The sequence below is a fragment of the Cricetulus griseus genome, unplaced genomic scaffold (assembly GCF_003668045.3).
Source record: "Cricetulus griseus strain 17A/GY unplaced genomic scaffold, alternate assembly CriGri-PICRH-1.0 unplaced_scaffold_1, whole genome shotgun sequence".
Lineage (NCBI taxonomy): Eukaryota > Metazoa > Chordata > Mammalia > Rodentia > Cricetidae > Cricetulus > Cricetulus griseus.
The window spans coordinates 3,880,146-3,906,550 of record NW_023276808.1 but is presented as its reverse complement, the minus strand read 5'-3'; the positions used below and the strand labels follow the sequence as shown (position 1 = coordinate 3,906,550).

The window sequence follows — 26,405 nt, the reverse complement described above, 5'->3', positions numbered from 1 at the left end:
AATTATGTATGTTTAATCTGAATTATGTATGTTTAATCTGTATATATTGTTCATTTTTACATACTGCATGGATTTCTGATATATAGTTGAAGAATTTTCTTGTTTTTCATTCAGACTTGTGTGAATTATGTTTGGTTTTTGTTCCTTTGTCCCCTGTGTAATGAATTAATTTAAATAATCATTATTACTTATCTTTCCTTTCAAAAAGCTTATTTGGTTTTAGAATTATGAGTTTTTGCTTATCATAAATTCCCCATTATTCCAGACAATTTTCCTCTCAGAGTAACAAGCCATGCTGGGCTCATGCCAGGGAGTTATTCTACCACTGAGCTGTTACCTTTCTTAGAAATGCTTGTTTGATATGTGACAACATTTGTCTTTCGTATGACTTCAGTAAACAGATCAAGACCTTTGCTTAATAAGTTTTTTGTATTAGTTTTTCTTCATCTGGGGTTTTTGAATAGGATAATTGTCCTGTGAGATGACTTCGTAGTTTTAATATGTGTTTTGTTTCATGTATTCTATCTTTGAATGAAAACTAAAGCCCCTCTTGTGGATATGATTGAAACTTTGTGTAAGAAAGTTTATTTTTTGTCACAAATTCTATAAATATTTTAGCTAAATTACAGTTGCCCTGCTATAAAATTTAAATTAATGAATTAATGGGTACATTTGAGTTCTTTTTGCTGGGTAGCTGTCCTGGATTTCATCTATGTATACCATATTGCTCTCACACTTGGGGTAATCTTGATACATTCCAGGAGCTGGATTAAAGGTGTGAACTCAGTATAATATATTTTATATTTCAGTTATTTTTATCTACTAATATATGTCTAAATTATTGATTTTGTAATGCAGAAAATATAAAAATCAGCTAACAATTGTAGTTCTTTCTTACAAGTCACAATAATTTGTATGGATGTTTCCTTTGTCCAGTTTGAAATTAGGAATTTTGAGTCTGGATTACTTAAATTCATGATACATTTTCAGTCCGATGGAAGTATGGATAGATTATGTGTATTTAAGTGAAGCAAGTATTTCCTTTTAGTAACAGTAACAACACACTGGGAAGGTCCAGACAAATAGAAATTAAGAAACAAAGTTTCCCTGCAGTCACAGAGTAAGTTCTTTTTTGGTTTTTCTAGACAGGGTTTCTCTGGGGCTTTGGAGGCTGTACTGGAACTAGCTCTTGTAGACCAGGATGGTCTCGAACATATAGAGATCTGCCTACCTCTGCCTCCAGAGTGCTGGGATTAAAGGCATGTGCCACCAATGCTCGGCACCAGAGTATGTTCTTTTAGGCCACTGAGAACATGTTGTGATCTTTTGGGGACACTCTGTGACTTCTTTTTTTACAGCAATAGACCTGCATTGCCAGCTGACATGGAAACAGTTTGGTGATTGCAATGAATGTAGGGGCACAATGAATGATGAGCAAGAGATTAAGCATAGCTAGAATCCAAGAGTTCCTTTGTCTCTAATTCAGGCATGTGAAACATAAATGTTTAAATATGAGCTACTGAGTCCATTTGTTATTTCTTTTCTTTATATGATAAGAAGGCAGACAACTTTGCTTTGGTTAACCAAATATGATCATGCCAGGCAAAAACAATTCTCCCTTTGCCAATAGTCATTAGATTCCTGTAGTACTTTTTCATGGAAGAAGGTTTCATTAGGTCCTTCTACCAACTTGCTCTGTTATGTCTACCGGCAATGTGTTCTGCCTCACTGGAAATCTTCTTTCAGTGCTTAGGGTCCATCTACCCTGCCATCTGTGCCTTTCCCTCCAAAGTATCAGGTACAGCCTGATTTTCCACCACTGAGGTTACTGGATTTAGCCATGAATCTCTTCCCTGACAACTTCAGTGCTTTTTTAGGTGGTGCCTGTATATTGGCTCAGAGATGTGTGAACAGCTGTGAGTAATTCATGAATCCTGTCATCAAATTGTGACTATACACCTGTGACTCATGGCCACCACCTCCTCAGCTACAGCATTTAGGCTGCCTACACACTTGCAGGATCATTCCTTTACTCAATAAAAAAATAGGTGTTTGTTAGAGAAAAGAATTAAACATATAAGATTAAAATACTACTGAGGCATTCCTGCTCAAGAAGATGCGGTCTCTGCCCTTCCCATGCACTCTGGTACGCAAGATAGAAGGAGCCAGCTCCTCCTCTCTGTTTTGATGGGTCATGCCTGCATTTGAAACCAAGCCCAAAGGGTGTGACCACCACTTCAGGTTCACTGACAAGGCAAGAAGCCACTTTACTATCCCTTGAGAAGTATCAGAGTGGGAGCCTGGCCCAAGCCCACACTTACATGGTGCTTACTGAGACTTAACCACATCTAAAAAGGAATCTGGTTATCTGCCTTCATTTTACCCAGTTTATGAAAAATGGTGTCTTAACAAATAGTGATTTTATGTATTGTAAATATCCAGGCACTGTCTCACAGACACTACTTCCACTTCACTGTGCAATGACAATCGATTTTATAGGAATAGTCATAGAACATACACCCCTGGCCAGGATTGTTTCCAGTTAGTCATCATAAGGAGAGTGCCAAATGGCAGAGCAGGGTTCCCATTTTGTACTCCAAACTGTGCTTTACAGGGACAATCAATAGTGATTACCTTTTTGCCTTTTGCATGAGCAGGACCCCACTGTCCCTGTGAAGAGAGAGCTGGGCCCAAGGTCATACATCTAGCAAATTTTCCAGTTTCTCAAATGCCTAAGAGAACTACAGTAGCAATGTGGTCAAACAGCTCACTAGACAAGAGAGCAAATCATACACTGTCCTATTCTGGCCCAGCCCTTTTTCTAAGATCCTCCAGCAAACTGGATGCATCCTCATAATGGCAATAATAGGGAAGCAAATACTTGGGAGTAAATGTCTTAACTGAAGCAAATAGAAATAGAGAGATGCAAACAAGAAGCACAAATCCTGGAGTATTTTCATCTCCAGCATCAACAGATGGGCGTGGGAGTTGATGCTCCGTGTGTGGTGTGGAATATTATTTGTAATGTTTGTTTATCCTTTGAAACATTTGTTTTGATGATGAAAGGATGTGTTTCATTCCTTTATATTGTGTTTCTTTAACTTGGTGAAGCTGTGTTACATTCTCTGTCTAAAACAACTGTTTCCTCTAATAGCTTAATGGCCAATTGCCAGGAAAAAGAAAGGATAGGTGGGGCTGGCAGGCAAAGAGATTGATAGGAAATCTGAGAAGTAAAGATATCTAGCAGTGAGAGGAGGAGGGAGAAAATGAGGACAGTCACACAGCCAGGCACAGAATAAGGGGAAAAATAAAGAAAGGTAAAAGACCAGAGGCAAAAGGTAGATTGGATAATTAAGAAAAGCTGGCTAGAAATAAGCCAAGCTAAAGCAAGGCATTCCTAAGAAAGAATAAGCCCTTGTGTTATTTCCTTGGGAGATGGCTGCCGGGCTGCTTGAAGAGTACAAAGTACAAAAGAGTCAAAAAGTTTAAAAACCAGCACCAGAGGCTTTTGCAATCATGACTGCTTATCTTGCTTCTCCTTTAATTGTTCCATAAGTGAGTGCAAGGAGACTGTCCTGACACTTTCATCAGGAACACAGGATACATGGGCAGCATTGTTACCTTTTATGTAGTATAGATTTCTATCTCAATTGTTCATCATTCACATCATTGACTTATCTGTAAAGTCCCTCTGAAGATACAGAAGTGGGAAGTTCTGCAGCAGGCAGAATGCAGGATGCTGTTAATAGAGAAGGGAAGAATCTGAGGGCTTGGCTAAGCATGGTGATGAAGGAGAAATGGGTGTGACAGACACTACAGAGAGAAATCAATCCCTCAGACCTCTCATCCCCTTTGCAATCACAGAAAAATCATGTGGTTGCAATTGTCATTTACCTCTCCCCATCCTTACAGGTAACTCCTCCCATAGTTCTCACAGAGAGTCCACTGGGAAAGTAGATAGGACATTCTACTCCAGTGAGTCACCCTCATTTTTTCTGTTTCTCACTCATTCTTATGCTTTGGCTGAGAAAACATTTCCTTTCCATTCATGGGCTGTACCATTTATTCAAAATGTATTTGGAACCTTGGTGTCTGTTGACTTTGTTAGACATTTCTACTAGCCAAGTTATTTTAATGAAGAGGAAACCGTGATCCATGCCAGGCAAGTATTCACTCAAGTCTACCCATAACTCCATGCAATTTAAAGAACAATGTTCCTTCCATCTATTCTTATCGGCTACTTCTTTTTCCACCTTATTTGTTAAATTAGTTGATTAATAAAATATTGCAGATGTCATAGTTGTTAACATAACAATTTGCCAAACTTTAGTTAACTGGTACAGTTTGCTCAGGATGTTTTATAAAGAAAAGGAACTACCACAACCCTCTTAAGTGTTTCCATTACAGCCTAGAACAAGATTTGTTTCTCAGACATTTGAATCAGGCAAAATAGACACAATTCCCTCCCTGATCTGAAGTTCTCCATTAGTAGAAATAGCTGATAAATATCTAGACAGTCAGCCAGGCATTGGTGGTGCACGCCTTTAATCCCAGCACTCGGGAAGCAGAGGCAGGCGGATCTCTGTGAGTTCGAGGACAACCTGGTTTCCAGAGCGAGTGCCAGGATAGGCTCCAAAGCTACACAGAGAAACGCTGTCTTGAAAAAAATATATCTAGACAGTCAATGCACTGGAGAATCCACCACTTGCACTGTAATAATGGAGAGGATTGCCTTCTTCCAGTTCAAAGTTCAAGTGTTTTGGTCATTAAAATCATAAGTATCTAAATAGTATTTTTCAGCAGCAACATATTCACTCTGAGATAAGGAGTCTTCTTCATTACATCTTTTTTAATATCCACAGCTCTATTTTAAGACAAAGCAATTTTAATACCAGGTACATCCCACATGCCCTTGTTTGCTGTAAACTGCTTTTCTTGACAAGTTATCAAGTAGTTCAAGGAGGTATGGTTAAGGCTGTATTACTGAATGGTGCTGGTAAATACTACCCAATATTTTTTCTCATGTTGCAGCCTTTGTTTCCAATTTAGTGACTGCTGCTATGGAATCAAATAGCAAAAATGACAATGTTGTTAGGTTTGTTTTGTTTTTAAACTATGATTTAGTAGCAACTGAGGTTCCCAGTTTTAACCCCTTGTCAACAAGATCCAAGTTCCGTCTTTTGTTCATTAGCACCTGAGTGTCAAGGGGTTAAATAACCAGCACAAAAGATACTGCATTTCTGCTTGTAGCATTTGGCAAAACTGAAAGGAAAAGGAGTTGTGCTACATGTTGAAGGGATTGTGGGCAATAGAAAGAAGACACCCGGAGAAGTTAAAAGTTCACACAAAGTCTTCCTAGTCTTGTACATATACTCCATCATATCCACCATAATCAGCCAGGTAGTCTTTCATGGTGGCCTTTAATCCCCCTCCAGGAAAAACAGCTTTCTTCTTCTTTTTGGCTTGCTTTACTTTTCTCGCTTCTGTGTTTCACTGTAAAGCACCGTAAATGAATTTGTTAATATTGGTAATATTGGTAATGTTTTTCAATTCATCAATTTCCAATGAAATACAGACATCTCCAGCTCAGGCTTCCAAAACTGGCACAATATGGTGATATTTCATATTGTTCATTTTTATCTTTTAGTAATTTTCCAAATTCTGTGAAGTCATCTCTTGAAGAAGGGTTCATAGCATCTATTCCATAACCTGGATTATTAACACCAAAAATTTCTTTTGCTAATTCAAGGTCTGATTCTTACTGTATCTTCTTTAGTTCAAGTTTAATCTGCTAATTGCTCTTTGGGTGTTAGCAATTTAGGTTCTTCAGGCTCGTCTAACCTCTTTCTAATTTCTTCTTGCCTTTTCTTCTGCTGCCATGCTTTCTCTTTTATCTTTTTTGCTATTTTTTCTGACAATTTTACTTCTGTTTCCTCTTTATTTTGATAATCATCATCATCATAATCCCAGTTATCCTTCACGTCCTCGTCCTCGCCCTCCAAGTGGTCCCAGCCGGCTGTCCACGACCTTCAGCATCAGGTCCTCCATAGAGAACTTGTCCTTGTTCCAGGAGTCTGAGTTCCCTGCCACCTCCTCCATGTCCAGTAGTGGGTTCTTTTTTCCCTTTTTAAATTAAAATTTAAAACAAGATTCTTTTACATGTGAATACCAGTACCCTCTCCCTACCCTCTCCCCTGCCCCCCAAAACACCCTAGTCCAGCCCATTTTTGCTCCCCAGGGAGGGTGAGGCATTCCATTGGGGATTTTCAAAGTCTGTCATATCATTTGGAGCATGCCCTAGGCCCTCCCTCATGTGTCTTGTCTAAGAGTTATCCCAGTATGTGGAATGGGACACCAAAGTGCGTTCATGTACTAGGCATAAATACTGATCTACTACTAGAGGCCACATAGATCAACCAGACCTCCAAACTAGCATTCACATTTAAGGTGTCTGGAACAGCCCTGTTCAGGTTTACCAGCTATCAGTCTGGGGTCCATTGGTTCCCATTGTTTATGTCAGCTCTTTCTATGGGTTCTCCAGCTTGGTCTTGACCCCTTTGCTCATCACTCCTCCTTCTCAGCAACTGGATTGCAGAGTTCTGCTAAGAACCTATAAACAGGCTGGCTGGAGAGTCAAGGTCTGGATGAGAATCCCTACACAGTCCCAAAAGAAACAGTGAACTCAGGGAAGCCAGAAGTTGCTACCTGGTTTTCAACAGGCTCATAGGATCACTGGAGCCAGAGTGCTCAGGAACCCAGTCTAGGTCGTCACCAATATCCTTTCCTCGAAGCCCTGTATGTCCACATGCATATTTCCTTGTAGCTTAGTCAGGTACCATATAAGCCTCCCCCATCGATAGGCATATTCCAGACCCAGCTTCTCATCCCAGAACTGTTCCCAGGGCTCTTTGACACAGCCATAGTGACACACTCCTCCAACTTTGCCACAATTAAGAACCATTTGCAAAAAATAGATGTTTTCTGTTGTCCTTTATTTCCCAAGACCAAGAAGCAATGAATAGCCTGTGCTATCCCATACACATTCTGCACCTGTAAGGGCATCACAGGGCATCTACAATAGATGAACACTACACTGGCTCTAACAGATATCTGTGTTACTTGCAGGAGGACCAGTATTTGCAGTCAAAGGTTAGGGTGTGTCAATCCAGCCTTGCTACAAGTTGAAACCATACAGTGTATACAGCTATACAAGTGGTTCCAGGGTCATTTGTACAGTGGGGGATGGGCTCAATACAACTAAATCCCAAGTATGACTCATGTCCCAGAGCCTTGATTCACACCAGAGACACACCTATTTCTATGGAAATATCAGGATCTACTCATTTTGTTGCTAAATGTTGGGAAGTGCCAGATTAATGGCATACATTGTCCTCTTGCTGGGATCCATAATCATGGTGGTAGAGATGATGGAGACAATGAGAAATGTGATGTTTGTGATGGGAATGTTGGTGGTAGTCATGAAATCCTGCACTGGAGACCCCACATATTTGGGCATGGTGATAATAATGGTGATGGTGGAAGTATCCCAAGCAATCTCAGCAAAGGCGATGGAAGATTTGAGGCCTAGTTTGCCAGACTGTTTCTCCTTATAATATGCTACTTTGATCTGTGGAAAAGATAGGTGGTCTGTGGTTGCAGCAACAACAAGATACCCAGTATAGTGATTGTGATCCAGCTCACAAGGTTTGTGTTCCCCGGAAGGCCTAACATCTGGAAGCCAGAGAGTGCCCCTTCACTCAGCAGATCCCTTTAGCAGCCTCTGCTCATGGCTTAGTTTCTGCAGTCTGGAACGAAGTTACGGATTATTAGAGAGGTGAGTTTGGACAGGGTTATCATCCAATAGCCAGTCCAGATGGCTGTTTGAGGGAAGGCCATGGAGCAAGAATAGGTGGAGACAGTAGATCTGTGAGACTGACTTGCTTGAGGGTAGGACCTGAATTCAGTGAAAAGAGGCCAAGACTTCATTTATTTCTGCATCCTGGAAGAGAGAGCCCCCTCCTCTTCTTCAGTTTCTGAGAAACCACTATACAGAGATAAAGTTAGAGTTTCAACTGAAACAAATCCCAGCCTTTGTGACTTCACCTTCTAATATCCACCATAGCTAAGTGTCAGAGGCTGTCCAGTTAGTCATCCTAAGAAATGTGAACATGAGTCAGGGATGGCAGGATCCCAATCAGGACCACAAGCACTTAACCATCTAGAGAGGTTCTTGCTCCTCCTGCCAGTTATAGTAAGTCAAACGACTGAGTGTCACTGTGGAGAAAATGGGAAGCAGAAGGAAGCCATGTGATGTTACTCATGACACCCCCTTGCCTCACAGATCAATAATCTTAATGGCTGGCAGCCTCCTTGCTCTATCATCATCCCTGCCACAAAGCTTGTGCCATTCCCACCTGTTTGGGTACCAAGACAGTGATCAGAATGTGCACAGACATCAACTCCCTCATTACTGATTATCAATCTCACTCTATCCATGACAGTTGAGGTTCATGGATTCTTTATGCATCCCTATTGTCTTTAAGCTGATTGGGATCTCATACACATCTAGGGGGTATTCCCCAACGATCAACTCTGTGCCCTGAAAACTCAGCCATCATTCATCTGCTTCCCTCTACCTCCTTCTCATGACTACTAGGCTCCTTGTCAATAGGAGTATTTACCTAAGCCTCAGGCTGACTGAAAAGCTCTGTAGTATCTCCAGTGTATACAGTTGGTGAAGCTTCTTCCTCATGACCCTTGTTTCCTTGAAAGTTTCCATGACACAGTTGACTTCTGAGGATAATTACCCTACACAAATCCCAATTGTGACTGCTTTCTTTGATAACTTAGTAAAACCTTGAAGTAGCTCAAAGCCTACACATCACCTTTAGTCAATTAGATGTCAGTGGTGGCAGGCTTTCTCACTCCAGAGGTGTCCTTTTCACTCTGGCAAAATCACTTGAAATTTGAAGAGGATGGAGTAAAGAGTTCCTGCAGACTTCTGTGGTCTGGATCCAGCAGCCTTCTATACAGGCACATTGAAGAGAAAGCCTTCTAGGAGCCAGGGAAGTAGGGTGGATGGAGAGTAAGAGGGGTGAGTAAGAGAAAGTTAGACAGAATTTTTATCTGGGATTTATCCAAGGAGATACACACACCCCAGAGATTGTTCTGCAATTTACAGACCCAAAAAGTGAAGGGCATTTCTCAGGGCCCCAGCAATCATCCCACCCCAGCTCACTCTAGGGGAATTCTTGTCATCTAGATGGATTAGTGTCTACAACATGTACTCACTAAAGCTTTAGTGGGGGTATGAAGAGCTGTCCAGGATTGAGGTCTTTAACTGCTGCTGGGATATGCACAAACAATGGAAGATGATGTACAGTAAACTTGTGAACTAGAGGAGCAAGGGATTCAGAGACATCCAGAAACACACACCACCCCACACACAGACACACACACACACACACACACACACATGCATGTGTCTGTGTGTGTGTGTCTGTGTGTGTGTGTCTGTGTGTGTGTGTGTGTGTATTGAGAGGTACATATTTTCTCTCTTCTTGGATTAGAGATAGGACCTGTAAATGGTCATTTTATAAGCTGCTTTGGTGACTTAGTGGTAGCAGGCTGCATCCCAATGGGTTTCAGAAGTAATTGCTCATGTCCACTGTGAGAGTGTGTTTCCCTACTTTTAATTCTGTGTCTGCTTCAATAATAATTCTGACTGTCCTGACTTGACACAGGGTTTGCTAACCTGATATTCTTGGAGGGACTAGCGATGATGAGAGTGTCCCCGCATAAGAAGAGCTGTCCTGTGTTACTGTTCTTGTATTTCCACCTGAAGTTCAGTGTTTCTTCTACCGTAATAAGCAGACAGCTTTTTAGACAGGACATTTGGACTACCAGCTGATGCACCTGCCTTTGGAAATTCTTGCTATATCACTTCAATACCATACTTTCCAGAATGCCTCAACTCAATGCATGGCTTTCTCTGCACAAAGTTACTTTTACACTATTGTTGCACTATAAGGACTCATAAGACCCTTAGTTATGTATGCACACATTTATGTATAGGTGCACATATTCATCCCTGTGAAACTCAAGGCTGTGGGTGATTTTTGATTGCCAGGAAGAAAACAGCATTGTTTTCATTGATTGGTGGCACCACATAATGTTCAAAGTAAATAAATAACTTTTGTATTCTGACCCATCCAAAATTACTTTTATCTTGACTTTTATGTTTAGACCATAATTAACAGGTATACATTTAATCAACATGCCATCCAAAATTATCAACAAATTTGCCACAGAACTTAAAATTGGAAAAAACTATACAATTTGACTGTAGATGTCAGAACACAATCCTTGCCCCAAGAACTCTCAACTAAATTTATAGTGGGTATAGTGCATAAGAGACTGGTATATCAGTACATTAACTAAGAAAGGTCTTTTCAGGAAGAGGATAAAGGAATTTCCCAGTAGTGGTGTCCAAATAGCATGTAAGAGGCAGACCAGTGGAAGAAAGACTAGGGGTGGGCTTCTGGAACAAAAGGATAAATGTTCTTGACAACTGAGCATGCTTTTCTCAGAGAATCCAGCCAGGAATCCTCCACTTCTTTGATTGGACTGAAATGTAGGATAGTGGTCAGAAGATTCCTTTCTGGGTACTCAAGTCAGTTAGAGAAAGAAGAAACAATAGAATTGAACGGAGTCCTGCCAGGGAATGGACCTAGACAACAAAACCACTGATACCCAAAGGCATGGGCTCTTCAATTTCCCAAAGCAACATGCTTGCAAATATGCCTGGTAAATGTTTATAGATCCTAATCCCAAACCAAACATCATTCAAATCCCTCCATTCAGAGAACAATAAAGAAAAAATCAATAGATAAGTGATCAAATCATCACACTCAAGTCACTGGACTCCAAGGGTGAGATAATAAAAATTACCTCCCTTATGAAATATTGAAAAATGACAATCTATTCAACTTGTTTTTCAAGATGTTTTACATATTTGTGGCTGCTGATGGTGTGTGTGTGTGTGTGTGTGTGTGTGTGTGTGTGTGTGTGTGTGTGTGTGTGTTATGTGTATGTTTTAGGACAATTTTCAGCAATCAATTTTTCTTTCTAGCATGTGGGTCCTGACACACATCAAATCTTGAGATTTGGAAGCAAGCATCATTATCCAACTGATTCATCCTGCAAGGCCATGATGTTTGTTTCTCGTTTAGAACTCAATCAAGCAAATTCCATATAGTAGAGAAAATGAAGGCATTAAAGTCAGCAAGAGGAGAAGAAAGGCCTGGAAAGCAAATTTGTTCTTCTTTTTCTGTTTGCTTATTTGAGACCTCCTTTTTCTGTGTATTCCAGCCTGGCCTGGAAACCAAGACATGCTCTAAATTGACTTGAGACTGCAATCTTTCTGCACCAGCCTTACAAGTCCTAGAAGAAACAAGCCACCATGCCCCAAATTCAAATATAGTTTTGTAATTAATAATGTAATTAGAGAGCAGATAATATAGAAAATAATCAATAAAGAAAAAGAAAATGGGGTCTGTGTGATTCCTTGGTGAGTAAAGACACTTGCCACCAAATTGGTGGACCTGAGTTCAACTACCAGAACTCAAATGGTAAGTGACAATTGGTCTCTTGATCTCTGAAAGTTTCCTCTGTTTTCAAGATACATGTGCAAAAGGCATAAGAAGAATATTAATGTATATACAATGTAAAAATAAATAAAGTGTAATAAAACACTTAAAGAAAATCTAATAATGTAAAGATTTTAGTGACAAAGTATGTTGAGTACTGGACCAAATGTTTAAAGAGGCCAAAAAACATGGATGTTGCCAATGTGGAGCATATAGAAATACTCCTTTAAACGGTTGCTTGCAATTCAAGCCACTTTCCTGTGGAGCATCAAAATTCTTGTTTGTCTATATTAAGCATATAGAATAAAGAATCAAGCTGAGGCCCCACAACATTTTCCCATGCATTAGGAAGCAAACCTGAGTTATGTGGAAGGAAATTGTGATCTATTCAAGGCCACAGGGGATGATGGAAAGAGAGACAAAGTAGAAATAAAAGCTGTGTGCAGAATCTGATCTGAACTGTAAATATCAATGGGGAACTTTGGGCAGATGGCATGGAGAGAATCAGCCAGAATGCAAAACATACATGGAAGGGGATTTGGGTTACATTATACACAAATACTGGAGACTCATGTAACTGTGATATCATTTTCGCATAAATGCAGTTAGTTAGCTTGGAATGTTTTTGTTCCAAATAGAAACATTTAGAAATCAATTCAAGGAATATTAACATATGTTAATATGTATAGACATATGTTTGTGGATGTCAGTACACATGTATGTACATACATATGTGTTTGTGTGTGAGTATGTGTGCCTACATGTGTTTGTGTGTATGTGTCAAGAACTACATATCTTAACTCCTCTTTGATTAGACATAGGACCTGCATATGGTCATCTTATAAGCTTCTTTGTTGACTTAGTGGTACCAGGTTGCAGTCCTCAGGGTTTCAGAAGTAACTGCTCATGTCCACTGTGAGAGTGTGTTTCCCTACTTTTAATTCTGTGACTGTTTCACTAATAACTCTGAACAGCCTGACTGTTCAAGGTATGCTAACTTAATGACTTTTGAGGGATTACAGATTCTGAAAAGCTGTCTTGTATTACTGTTATAGTATTTCCCCCTGGAGTTCAGTCTTTCTTCTGCAGTAATAAGCAGAGAGCTTTTTAGTCAGGCCATTTGGAATGACAGCTGATACACCTGTATTTGGAAGTACTTGCTATATGACTTCAATACCATGTTATCCATAATTCCTAAACTCATTGCATGGCTTTCTATGCACAAAGTCACTTTTACACCATTATTGCACTCGGAGGACTCATTAGACCCTTAATTACGTATGCACACATTTATGTATAAGTTCACATGTTCGTTCACGTGCAACTCAAAGCTACGGGTTAACCTTGATTTGTCAGCAAGAACAACCACATTGTTTTCCTTGATTGGTGGCTCCACCTAGAGGCCACAGTAAATCAATAATTTTTGTATTCTGACCCATCCAAAATAACTCTTATCCTGACTTTGATGTTTAGACCATAATTAACATGTATACATTTAATCGACACACCATCCATAATTATCAACAAATTTGGCACAGAACTTAAAATGGGAAAAAAAACTACACAATTTGACTGTAGATGTCAGAACTCACATCCTTGGCCCAAGAACTTTATACTAAATTTCTAGAAGGTATAGTGCATAAGGGTCTATTAGATGAGTGTACTGACTGAGAAAGGACATTTCTGGAAGAGGGTGAAGGTATTTCCCAGTAGTGCTGTCCAAAAACTTTGCAAGAGGCAGCCAGGTGGAACACAGATTTGAGGTGGGCTTCTGGAACAAAAGGTTGGATGATCTTGACAACTGAGCATATTTCTCTCAGAAAATCCAGCCAGGAATCCTGCAAACCTTAGATTGGGCTGAAATGTAGGAACAGTGGTCATGAGATCCCTAAATGGGCACTCAGGTCAGTTAGATAAAGAAGACACAATACCAGTGAACTGAGTCCTGCCAGGGCATGTGTCTAGTCAATAAAACCAATGACAAAGGGCTGGGGTCTTCAATTTCTGAAAGCAACATATTTGCAAATGTGCTAAGTAAATGTTTATAGTTTCTAATACCAAGACAAACATGATTGAAATCCCTCCATTTAGTGAACAAGTAATGAAAAATCAGTAGATAAGTGATGATATCACTACCCTGAAGTCACTGGACTCCAAAGGGGAGATAGTAAAAAGTACCTCACTTATGACAAGTAGAACAAAGACAATGTATTCACCTTTATTTTTAAAATGTTTTACATATTTGTTGCTGCTGATGTTGTGTGTGTGTGTGTGTGTGTTTGTGTGTGTGTGTGGGTGGTGTGTGTGTGTGTGTATGATTTAGGACAATTTTCAGCAGTCCATTTATCTGTCTACCATGTGGGTACTGAAACACATCAAATCTTGAGATTTGGAGGTAAGCATCCTTATCCAACTGATTCATCCTGCTAGCCCATGATGTTTGTTTCTCATTTGGGACTCAATCTAGTAAATTCCATATAAGTCAGAAAATGAAACCATTCAATTCAATAAGGAGACGAAAGGCCTGGAAATCAAATGTGCTCTTCTTTTTCTCTTTGGTTATTTGAGACCTCCTTTTTCTGTGTATTCCAGCCTGGCCTGGAAACCAAGACATGCTCTAAATTGACTTGAGACTGTAATCTTTCTGCACCAGACTTATAAGTCCTAGAAGACACAACCCACCATGTTCAAAATTCAAATATAGTTTTGTAATTAATAATGTAAATAGAGAACAGAGCATATGGAAAAAATAATCAATAAAGAAAATGGGGTCTGTATGATGCTGTGGTGAATAAAGATACTTGCCACTAAATTTGTGGACCTGAGTTCAATTCTCAGAAATCACATGGTAACTGACAGTTTGTCTCTTGATTTCTTTAAAGTGTCATCTCTTTTCCAGATACATGTGCAACAGGCATAGAGGTGCATTAATATACATACAATGAAAAAATAAATAAAGTGTAATAAAATAGTTAAAGAAAACCTAATAATGTAAAGAAGTTTTAGTAACGAAATATGTTGGCTACTTGACCAAATGTTTAAAGAGGCCAAGACACATGGACATGACCAATGTGCAGAATATATAAATACTATTTGAAAAGCTTGCTTGTAATTCACTTTCCCGTTGAGCATCAAATTTCTTGTTTCTCTTTGTTAAGCATACAGAATAAAGAATCAAGTTGAGGCCCCCACAACATTTGCCCATATATTAGAAAGTCATCCTGAAGTACATGGAAGGAAACTATGATCTATTTTTGGCACCAAGGGGTGATGGAAAGAGAGACAAATTCATAATACAAACCAGAATGTAAATGGTACATGGAAGGGGATTTGGTTTACATTATACACAAAAACTGGAGACTCGTGTAACTGTGACATCAATATTACATAAGTGCAGTTCGTTAACTTTCAATGTTCTTGTTCCAAATAAGAACATTTAGAAAGCTATACAAGTATCATAACAGGTATTTGTATGGACATATGTGTGTGAGTGTCAGTATACATGTGTTTGCATACATATGTGTTTGTGTGCCAGTATGTGTGCCTTTGTTTTTTTTTTGTGTGTGTGTGTGTATGTGTGTGTGTGTGTGTGTGTGTGTGTGTACAACTGAAGATAGTCTGGTGTCACCCAAATTTTATATTGATTTTTTGAGAGATAGGGTCTCTGCTTTCCCTGGATTTTTCAATGTAGGCTAGGATGAGTAGACAACCCACTTCACAGACCCAACAGTTCCCATTGTTGCATTGCCATTGCCGGGTTTACACTTCCTTTCCATCAAACGTTTTTTCTTACCTTTTTTTCTTTACAGAATGGATTCCTGGACTCAAACTAAGGTATTTAGCCTCACAAAATTAGCATGCCTGTATTCTCAGCCTTTTCCAAACCCTGTAGGGAGCTGCAGAAAACCGCACCCAAAAGATGGCACCGGTTTCTGCCCTCCGCCAGCCCGACGGCGAGCGCTCTCTGTGGTAAACAACTCCAAATATGTTAAAGGTCATGTATCCTCTTAATTCTGCTTGGAGACAACCTATCCTGGTGCGCCACGTAGGGTTAGGTGATTGGTAGATGTAGACTATATCAGGCCCCGTCTCCCTCGGCCCGGGGCCCGCCTCCATTATACACTGTAAAAGCAAAGAGGTTCCCGATTAAACTGTGTTTGAAGAAGATTCCTCGGTGTGGCGTCTTTCTTGCTGGTCAAGGGTGGACGCCGCAAGTGGTGGCCCGTACGGGGACGCCGCCACCGCCGCGAGTGGTGGCCCGTACGTACGGGGAATCAGAACTTCTCACAGTCGGGGGTAAGTTCCCAAGGTAAGTGGAACTGTAAAGTCCGCGGTGAATGCGGAGATAGGTCTCCGGTAAAGGAGCACCAAGGTCCTCGGGAAAGAGGCGATAAAGTCTCCAGTAAAGGAGCAACAAAGCCCTCGGGAAAGAGGCGATAAAGTCTCCGGGAAGGAGCAACACTGTTTGCGACAAAAGCGAACCGAAAGTAAAAAACCTCGCTTCTGTTTTAATTTGCAGAGTGAGAGTAAGTTAATGGACCCCGCTATTATAGTGGTGATTTGGCTGCTTTTTAACATCGCAGCCTCGGGCAATCTCACTGTGGATAGTTGGGATAAGCTTGGAAAAGATCTAGATTTTGCCTGGGCACAGGGAACGCTGAAGCCAGGGACGAGGCCTATTTGGAAAATGGTTCGCAGCTGTCTAGAGGATCAAAGATGCCGCAAGGCTGTAGAAGAGGGGCAGGAGACGTTAGAACAGCTGAAGGAAATAAATAGATGCAAGTCATGGGGCCTGTGCAGCGTGGTTTACCGTTGCTGTCAGCCCTACCCAATCATGAAGAACCTGATTTGTGATGTGTGCAGGATAGTGTTAGGTTTGCTTTTACTTTACCTTCTATTCTCCATACCATTATATGAGTGGGTGGTTTTACCCCAGGGTATGGCCAATAGCCCCACTATGTGTCAGCTTTTTGTGTGTCATGCTATTGCTCCTATTAGAGAGAAATACCCTGCTGTGAGATGTGTCCACTATATGGATGACATTCTCTTAACTAGTAAGGAGTTGAAATTGCTGCACTTAGCATATGGAGATTGCATTGGATATCCAATCTACCCTTAATGCTCAATTGAAAGGTGGCATTATGGTTTTGAATCAACACATTGATCTATTGCAGGAACAATTGGATACTTTATGGTAACTGGCACAGTTGGGATGTGAATGGAGAATGCCTGGTTTGTGTGTAACAGCTGTTTCCTATCAGAATTATTCTTTAGCAGCAAACATGTCTAAACAACCTTCATAGTATCTTCTAGGCAACTGGTCTGGGGATTTTGAAAAGCTGATGCAGGAGCTGAGACTCTCCATAGTGCATGTGAATTCCACCAGGGTCGACATCTCGGTTGCGGAAGGACTGTCTGCGTGGATCACTCAAGCCATGAATCATCTGAAAGAGTGGGCAGGAATGGGTGCCCTGGGAGGAATGCTTATCCTAGTTAGTTTCATAGCCTTATGGTGTATCTGCAGGATGAGGGTCACACAGCAGAGAAGTAATACCATGATTGCACAAGCCTTTAGTTTAGTTAAGGAATGGGATGGAGTAGGGGTTATGTTTTCCATGATGCTGTTAGCCATTTTTGTTTGCTTGTGGTGCCTATGCAGGATCAGGAAGTCGCAAAAATCCCAAGCTGCTATGTTGGTACAGGCCTTTGCTGCTGTGGAAGCAGGACAGTCCCCTCAAGCATGGTTATCCATGCTGACAGACAAATAGATGTCTGTCTCGCCCTTGCTGAGTGAGTGATGCGTATCTGAATCAGTCATGCTCAATGACGGGCACCTACCCTCATGCTGAGCGAATAAGCATACATGTGTTCCCTTCAACCTAAGACATGAGCCTGTGAGGGCGACACAGTGTCTCTTTGACGGGTAAGATAGGGACACTGGGGTTGAACCTAAGACAGAGATGACTGAAATCTGACAACAGATAGATACTGCTACTCCTATAATATTAAAACAAAAAGGGGGAACTGTAGGGAGCTGCAGAAAACCGCACCCAAAAGATGGCACCGGTTTCTGCCCTCCGCCAGCCCGACGGCGAGCGCTCTCTGTGGTAAACAACTCCAAATATGGTAAAGGTCATGTATCCTCTTAATTCTGCTTGGAGACAACCTATCCTGGTGCGCCACGTAGGGTTAGGTGATTGGTAGATGTAGACTATATCAGGCCCCGTCTCCCTCGGCCCGGGGCCCGCCTCCATTATACACTGTAAAAGCAAAGAGGTTCCTGATTAAACTGTGTTTGAAGAAGATTCCTCGGTGTGGCGTCTTTCTTGCTGGTCAAGGGTGGACGCCGCAAAACCCCAAGTTTTGGTCATTGTTTTGTTTTGGTATTGTCTTTTATGGTAGTTTCGTGTAGCATAGGGAATGGACTGCAAATGGTGTGCAGGAGATGTGTGTGTAGAGGCCAGAGGTTGATATGAATGTCATCCTTAATCACTCTTGTCTATTTATTTATTTTTTTGAGATAGGGTCTCACATTGGAGTTCACTGATTATCCCGATCTGTAATGTCAACAAATCCAAGGGATTGTCTTGTCTCTATGTTCCCCTCTGTTGGGTACAAGCACAGGTCTCCACAATCTGAATTTTAATGTTGATGTTGGGAATCCAAAATCAGTTTTCCATGGTCACACACAATGCTTTACCATCTCCCTAGGTCCCACAGATATCTGCTGAAAAACTGGTATTAAAAACACAGTGCTAAAAGTTGATAGATGTTGGACAAGCTGGTTGATATGTGATGAGACAGAGTTACAAAATGGCTAACAATTGTGAATTCTAGGTTTGGAGTGTGTGGCCATTTTTACAGTTTGGTCACAAAAAGTTCCCATAGGCTCATGTGGTTAATGCCTGGTTCCCCAGATAATTGTGCTATTTGTGGGGTTATGGGTTCTTTATATGCTGGGGCCTAGTTGGAGGAAATAGATCACTGGAAATGTATCTTTTAAGTTACATCTTTACCTTGTCTTTCCTGTATTTATTTCCTTTGCTTTCTGGAAATCATGACATGAAGAAGTTTGTCAGTACCTTACTCCAGCCATTGAAATTTTCTTCCTAACGGTCCAGGACTAAGCAACTGTGAACAGACATTGCCAGAAGGAAGGCACACCTTCATTGGGCATTCTGAAAGGCTGATTAATCTATTAAAACTTCACTGATTTTTGGAGAGGTTGGGATGACACAGGTAGAGGGCCTAATAACAATTTATCTTGCATTATCTTTAGGCCAAGTAGTAGCCATTTATCTTAGTGCTCAATTTTATGAAGAGACACAGGGAACATGACAACTCTTTAAAATGTTTAGTGTATTATACTCATGGTGGGGTGCATGGCATTCCACAGTTAGACATGGTTTGGGAGAAAATGAGAGTTTTATATCCACATCTACTGCCAGCAGAGAGAGACACTGGGCCGAGATTGGGCTACTAAACCACAAATCCAGCCTCTAGTGACATGCTCATCTAACAAAGCCACTCCCACTGGAATAAGGTCACATCTCCTATTCCCTCCCAAGCAAAGCCACTCCCTAATGATGAAGCATTCAAATACATGATCCTCTAAATATATTCCCATTCAAACCATCATGCCATTTTTGTCCACCATTTTATCTGATATAAAACTCTTATAATAATACAGAAAACAATTTGAAATGTACTAGCTGACAAAGCCCTGTTTCTACCAAGCTGAAGGCTTGTAAAACGTCTCTCCACACATTTTTGTTTTGTTTTTTTGAGACAGGGTTTCTCTGTATTGCTTTGCAGGTCGTCCTGAGACTCCCTCTGTAAACCAGGCTGGCATTGAACTCACAAATATCCACCGGCCTCTGCATCCCAAGTGCTGGGACTAAAGGTGTGCACCACCAGCATTCTGTAGGTTCTCCACACTCTGCTCTCACCCATATACCCTGAGTTTCATCAAAGTATTTTATTTTATTTTAATTGATTTTTATTTAGTTTAGTCAAAATAATTTTTCATATCAATCCCTAGTCTCTCTCCCTCCAGACCTCCCATGCCCCCAACTGACCTTCTCATCTAACCCCCATGCAAACTCCAAGGAGGGTGAGGCCTTCCATTGGGGATTTTTTTTTCAAAGTCTGTCATATAATTTGGGGGCGGGTCTAGATCCTGCTCAATTTATATGAGTTGAGAGAGCATCCCTCCTTATGAAATGGTCTACCAAATTCCATTTGTACACTTTGGATATTCACTGGTTTTACTGGAACAGGTCCCATAGCTTCTCCAGGCCTCCCAACTTGCACCAACATTCAAAGGGCTTTCACCAAATTGTTTTAAAAGTGTTTTAATGTATATCCTTCTTCATTCTGTTTCTATGAAACTTCATGAACCTGTTGCCTTACTGGAAAACAGAATTTGGGGAAATCTGTACCTGGGTCATATAGATCATGCATGTTTGGATCTAGAATTAATTACCTTTTGTCCTCTTCATGGTGGGACTTTTGTTTTTGAATGGCATGACCATTGACTGGACACTCCTAATCTCTGCCCTTTTTGGTTCTTCAGCTTTTCTCATTGGTACATTTGTCTCAGCTAATAGAAACTAACACAAGTATTATTGTAGATACATGTCAAGTTTTTCATATATTTGAAATGTTTCATATCTACACACAAAAGAAATAAAGTAAAAGGAAGAAAGATAGAAGGATAAAAGAAAGAAATCAGACGAAAATTGAGAGAAAATTAGTCACCTGTTGAAAATTGTGTAGGTAAGCATACCCTTTGGGTGTTGCCCAATATGGCAGCCACTGACTACATGGTCATTGAGGAGGCACATCTAGACTGAGTGGACATGCTCTGTGAGTGCTGTATACCCTCGGTACTCTGTTGCCAGTAGACAACATAATTAAAACAATAATCAATTACAGTTTTGACCATGTTCAATCATTGAAGATGTCTGTCTGTGTATGTATGTATGTATGTATGTATGTATGTATGTATGTATGTATTTCTTCTTTCTGCCTCTCCAGTATTTTGCCAAACCTTTTTATATGTGACTTTTATTGTACTTCTATTTTTGCCAGCTTGGTTTCTATTGAATCTAACACAAATTTACAAACTCACATGGTGGAACCTATTCTATATAGAGAGATAAATTGTTCAGGCTAGACAAAGGGTGGATGGGTGGATGGGGACGTGATTTGGTCCTGCCTCAAAGAGATAATGTGCAGACTTATGGAACCTGAAAAGCAGAGGCCTTCCTTTACCCAAGGAGAAGTTGGGGATTGGGAGAAGGAACTGGGATTGGAATGTAAACAGAGAAAAATGAATAAGTACCAGTGGGGCACCTGCTGAGAATCCTGAAGGTAGAGAGAAGCCAGCAGAATTGTTTCTGCCTTATACTTAAGGGCTCTGAAGCTTGTTCTATTACCTGTATGGAACAACTAGTATTTACTCATGGGAGAATAAGGAACTCCTAGGATATGAGTCACATAGTCCTCCCTAATGGTATAAGAAAACCAAAGAGCAGTCAGTTATGAGCTTGGTTCCCAGCAGGATATCTGTATGTTTATGAAGACTACTATAAACAGTGTTCATTAGCCCAGTTTAATTGACCATTTAGGAAGTTGTCCCTGGACCTCAGAATGAAATGTCATAGCAACAGTCCTCTCACAGGGACAGCTCCCAGGAGAAATGACATTTCTTTCTCTTTGGATCTAAGTGGAAGGAGTTTTGGCAACTGGAGAGTAAAAGCAGGTAGCCTTCAGACATGGGTTTATATTCCTCAAGTTTTCAAAACATATCAGACCTTTGGATGACATGGCTAAACAACAGGTAAAGGTGTGAGCAGGGAGACATACAGGATGGATGCCAGCAGGCATAAGTATCCTGAATTTCTTCCCAGAACACACGTGAAGGACCTGGGAACTCACATCATGACAAGGTCAGCAAGAAGAGAGGTGCAGAGCTAAATGTATAACTATGGGACTTGTGAGGTTTTCTGACTTGTTTGATATATGAAATTGAGGAAGAGCAGAGTATAAGGAATTTATGCCTGGATGGACTTACTATGAGCTGTACTAGAAAAGCTAGGAAAATGATCAGGGAACAAACTAATGATATACAATAAAAAATAATGTAGATAACAGCTGGGCACATGCTTGTCTGACATTGTCTTAGTCACTAGAATGTCAGATGCCTGCCTCGTGGCAAGGAACCAATCAGAAGTTAGTTGGTGGTGCTATGCTTTATGGCTCTGGGTGTGCTTTTTGGACAAGTGCACAGCAATGACATGCAGAGCATAGCAACCACACTGGGAGGGCCTATGGTCCATAACAACCAGTTGACCAATCAACAGAGGGCAAGCCCTCCAAGCCTGGAGGCACACCAATCCTGAGCCTGTGCATACCCCTAGACACTCCCCTTATGCTGCCCTATAAGATCTCTATGCAGACTCTTCAAGCTGTCTTTTCTAGCCATCCGCCATGGTGGGTGGATGAAAGACCTGAGCTAAAATGGGGTTAGCTCGTTAAAAAAACAATAAAGCCTCATGCAGTTTGCATAAAACAATAATGTAGAATAGCAACAATGTAACAATATGCTTCTTTTGAAAAGTCTAATCAAACTGTCAATCTTCAGGAAAATTGACTCAAGTTACTAGAACAACAAAAGAAATGAGACCTATCACTTCCAACTTTCCAAAACAATAAAGATCATAAAGGAATAATGTAACATGTGTAGACCTGAAAAAGATGAAAGGCTACAATTTGCAGCAATGTGTGAAAGCCTAGAGGATAACAAAAAGTCATATATGAAACAAAGAAAGATACAAAACTTATATTGTTTATAAGGTATTCCCCTAGAGGATATGTGTATAATGGTGGCTATCAGAAGCTTGCAAATGTTATCTGGAAGGAAGATATAAGGTGGCTAAAAGGAATATATTTGAAAAGTGCAAAGTGACTAGATTTAATTTATTATGGAAAAAATGTAATGCTAGAGAGATGGTTCCATGGTTTAAAGCACAGTTTTCAACAGCAGGAGACCCAGATACAATTCCCAGCATTCACATGGAGGTTTTTTAGATTATAAATGCATTATATTCCCATTGTTTTCTCTGCCTCCAAGACCTATCAATACCCCATTGTACTGAGTTAATGGCCTCTTTTTCTCTAACTCAGTTACACAGCAATAACAGTTACTTTGCGAATGTGACCAGTGTTTGCTCCAGGGTTTCCCAGATCTGAGGCGATGGGATTCCTGCACAGGAAATTTAGTGTAATGGAATGTGCACAAAAAGGACCCTGTGCTTTGGATGAGTAACAGGATGTGCTCTATGACAGAGGAGGTGTGTCTACTAAATTACACACTTTTTAGACTAGGGCTCTGTCTATAGTCCTGAAAGGGCAGAGCTGGAACTTCTTTGCTGTCAGAGTTATTTGATCTCTGATCACACATTAGGGAAGCTGCTAACATGACTCCTTGCAGGGTGGCCCTAGCCAATTTAGGCTATTTTTTTGGATGGGGATGTTAGCAGTCAGAACTACTAGTGTCAGGTAATTTGTGGCTTCTTGTCATGGTTTCTTCTGCCTTTGCTGAAATGAAATGCAAGATACATCACAAGCTATACCATGGTGTTCAGAGAAGGTCTGCTGAGCTATCATTACATTTGTTTCTTTAGTTAGTTATTTACTGCTTGTTTTTCAAGACAGGGTTTCCATGTGTAAAAGTCATGGCTTCACAGGGACTCAGCTTGCAGACCAGGTTGGTGATTAACTCACAGAGACATTACTGGCTCTGCTTCCCAAGGGCTTGGACTAAAGGCTTGTGCCACCATCACCAAGTGAGATTTCAATCCTGTTGTTATTTGGATGGACTGTGAGCCATTATATAGTTCTTTTGATTCATGTGGATACCTGGGCAGTGGCCTTTGTCCTACATGCCTCCCATAATGGTTTTACTGGGTAATGGGAGACAGTGAAGCCATGACATTGTAGGATATAAATCTTGCAGTATCAATGTCAAGTGTTCACATATGGGTACTGCTTTTGGTGGCAGTGGGAAGGAAGAATAGAAAACTGAAATTCTGGTTTCTAGGAGTTCTGAATATTGCATTCCATTTTCATGTTTTTATTACAAATATTGCAAAGAGTTTAGGAACTTATATGAAAATGGTGATGTGCATCGTCTTTCACCAATACTTGATTAGAATGCTTGTAACTTGTTGCTACAACTAAATGCAATGGTGTGCTTCAGTGAAATTCAGTTCCAGGGAGAAAAGATGTTTCTGAAGTTCAGAGATTACTGAAGTGTGCATGGTATTTAGCAGGTAGTTAGGACAAGATCCATGTTTTGTGTCATAATCTGTAGAAGCAGATTTTAAGTTATTTAAATTATTTCTCTATGCTGTTTTGTGATTGAGCATCAGAGGGTCTGCATTTACCTGAAAGAAGTAGGGATTATTACAAGGAGGTGCTGGTACATAGCAATAGATCACCTCAATTTCCATAGAGTGCTCTAGAGCATGGGGATTTTTTGGGAGCCAAAGATGTCAGTGCTTTGCATGAGATCTTAGGCCATTCTTGGCCAGCCACATAGGTGTATATTAACCTTTATATAGCAGCTCCTTAGAACCTCAGCTCAAGAAAAGAAACAAGTTGAACCTGTCCTCCACCCACAGGCTCAGTCACCTGGGCAACCCTTCCTGGACCTCTTACTCATAAACTCTTTACCCTGACAAACATCTTTTTTCCTAATATCCTGCCTACACTAACACCTGGTGCACACACAATCAACTCTACCCCTCCCCATATCCTGCTCTACTGACTATATAAGCTAGCCTCAGAAAAATAAAGTTTGCCACTTGATCAGAATCCTGTCCTGTGGTTGTTCTTTCTGTGTCTCTTGTCCCCATTCCCTATCCCTGACTCTCTTGCCCCAGGTTGACATCCTGCAGGTCGGGACAGGGATTCTGTTTTTGGAAGAAATATCAGTTGGTCAAGTGTCAGAAACTACATATCAAGTGTCACTTCCAGATAATTTTTTGAAAGTTTTGAAGTTTGTGTTAATATAATTTCTATACACACAGAAATATAGGGAGATGATTACATTGGTCAAGATCATGCCTTTCCTTCCCTATGTTTTCTTTGGTCTTTTGATTAAAAGTTGGCTTATTTTTCCTGCTTTATTTCTTGACTTTTCCTAATTCCTTCAAACTGTGTTTTATATATTTTTGATTGTTGTATCTTTGGGACAAGACTAGCCCTCATATTATTTGAATCTGTGCACTGTTTTTCTGTAATCAAAAATTGCAATGTAATTATATTCACGTTTGTTTATATTTATGGACATTCCCCAAATTTTCTACATAAAATTTCTTATGTTATCAGTTCCTCAAGGTTTGTATTGTTAGAAAGTTTTTGTGGAGACTCAGTTTTAGTTTTTTTTCTTCTTTATGTAAGATTATTGCCTCTTCCCATTTCTTGGCATTTCCGTGTTTACCAGTTGTTGCTATCTTGATGTTTGAGTCTTACTACTTCAGATATTGATGTGATTAATGCATTTCCTTTGGATTTTTGTTTTGGTTTTGTTTTGAGACACGGTTTCTCTATAGCTTTGGAATCTATCCTGGCACTCACTCTGAGACCAGGTTGACCTCATACTCATAGAGATCCACCTGCCTCTGTCTCCTGAGTGCTGGGATTAAAGAAATATTCCACCAACTCCCGGAAGCTTTGGATTTTTAAAACCTCATATATTACTGTATCTATCTCTTAATTAGCCTCAGGTATCAACATGACAAAACCTAGGATCATCTGAGCAAACATCTCTTGAGTGTGTTCTTAGATCAGAATGTCTTATTTCTGCCTGAAAAAGATTGTATTGACTGATGACTGACATGAGAAGAAGAATTCAACTGAGTTGGCAATATCTCTGAGCAAGTGTGACTGGACTGGCTAAGAGAGCTAGCTGAGCACAAGTTCATAACAAAGCTAAAGAGAAAATTAGAAACAATGGTTCGGCATGTATTACCTACAGTGACTAACTTGAGTTTCTATTGTAAGCTCCCATAAAATTAGACACTGGCCTAAGGTAACAACAAAATCAGTTCATTCCCAGAGTAGCTGTTACTTAGCTAATTTAATCACTGCAAAACTGAAGAATGTTGGATGCTACTTTATAAGTTAATTTTTTGCTGTAAAGGACATAAGAATGTTGACTTTTCAAAGAATGTTGAAGATATCGAGACTTGAAATGGCAAAAGACATGAAAGCTCTCCATAGTGCTGTTGTTGTAGGACATGAAAGATGGGAATTTTGAGAATAATGGAAGACCCTGAATGTCAGAGTCAGGATTTCAGTGGGTAAAATTATCTGCAGGGCACCATGCAGTTGGACTGATCTACCTGCCTTGAGATACATTTGTCATAGGATATTCAGAATAAAACCCATGTCTCCTAGGACACAATATACATTCAGGTTCCTTATGGGCTGATGCTCTCCATCAGGTAGGGAAGCATTCAGGATAATCTGTATTCTCTATGCTTTCTTAGTAATCAAGGAAGTATGTAAGCCTAACAAATTTTTTTCTTAGATATTAATCTTATATACCCTGCATGGCTTACAATTTTCATAGTATCCTGGCAACTACAGCTGTATTGAACCTGGAAATGGCCTCTATTTTATGTTTCTGATGACTATATAAAATATCTGTTTCCTCAATAAAACAGTCATATCCTGGTCTTGCTG

At 40.3% G+C, this 26,405-nt stretch overlaps 1 protein-coding gene and 1 pseudogene across 1 annotated transcript in view; both read right to left on the bottom strand.

Annotated features, from left to right (window-relative positions):
* LOC113838058 (mothers against decapentaplegic homolog 1-like) overlaps window positions 1–26,405 on the bottom strand; it is a 450,092-nt gene that overhangs the window by 260,549 nt on the left and 163,138 nt on the right. The window lies entirely within an intron of this gene.
* LOC100761823 lies at window positions 5,341–6,099 on the bottom strand (annotated as a pseudogene).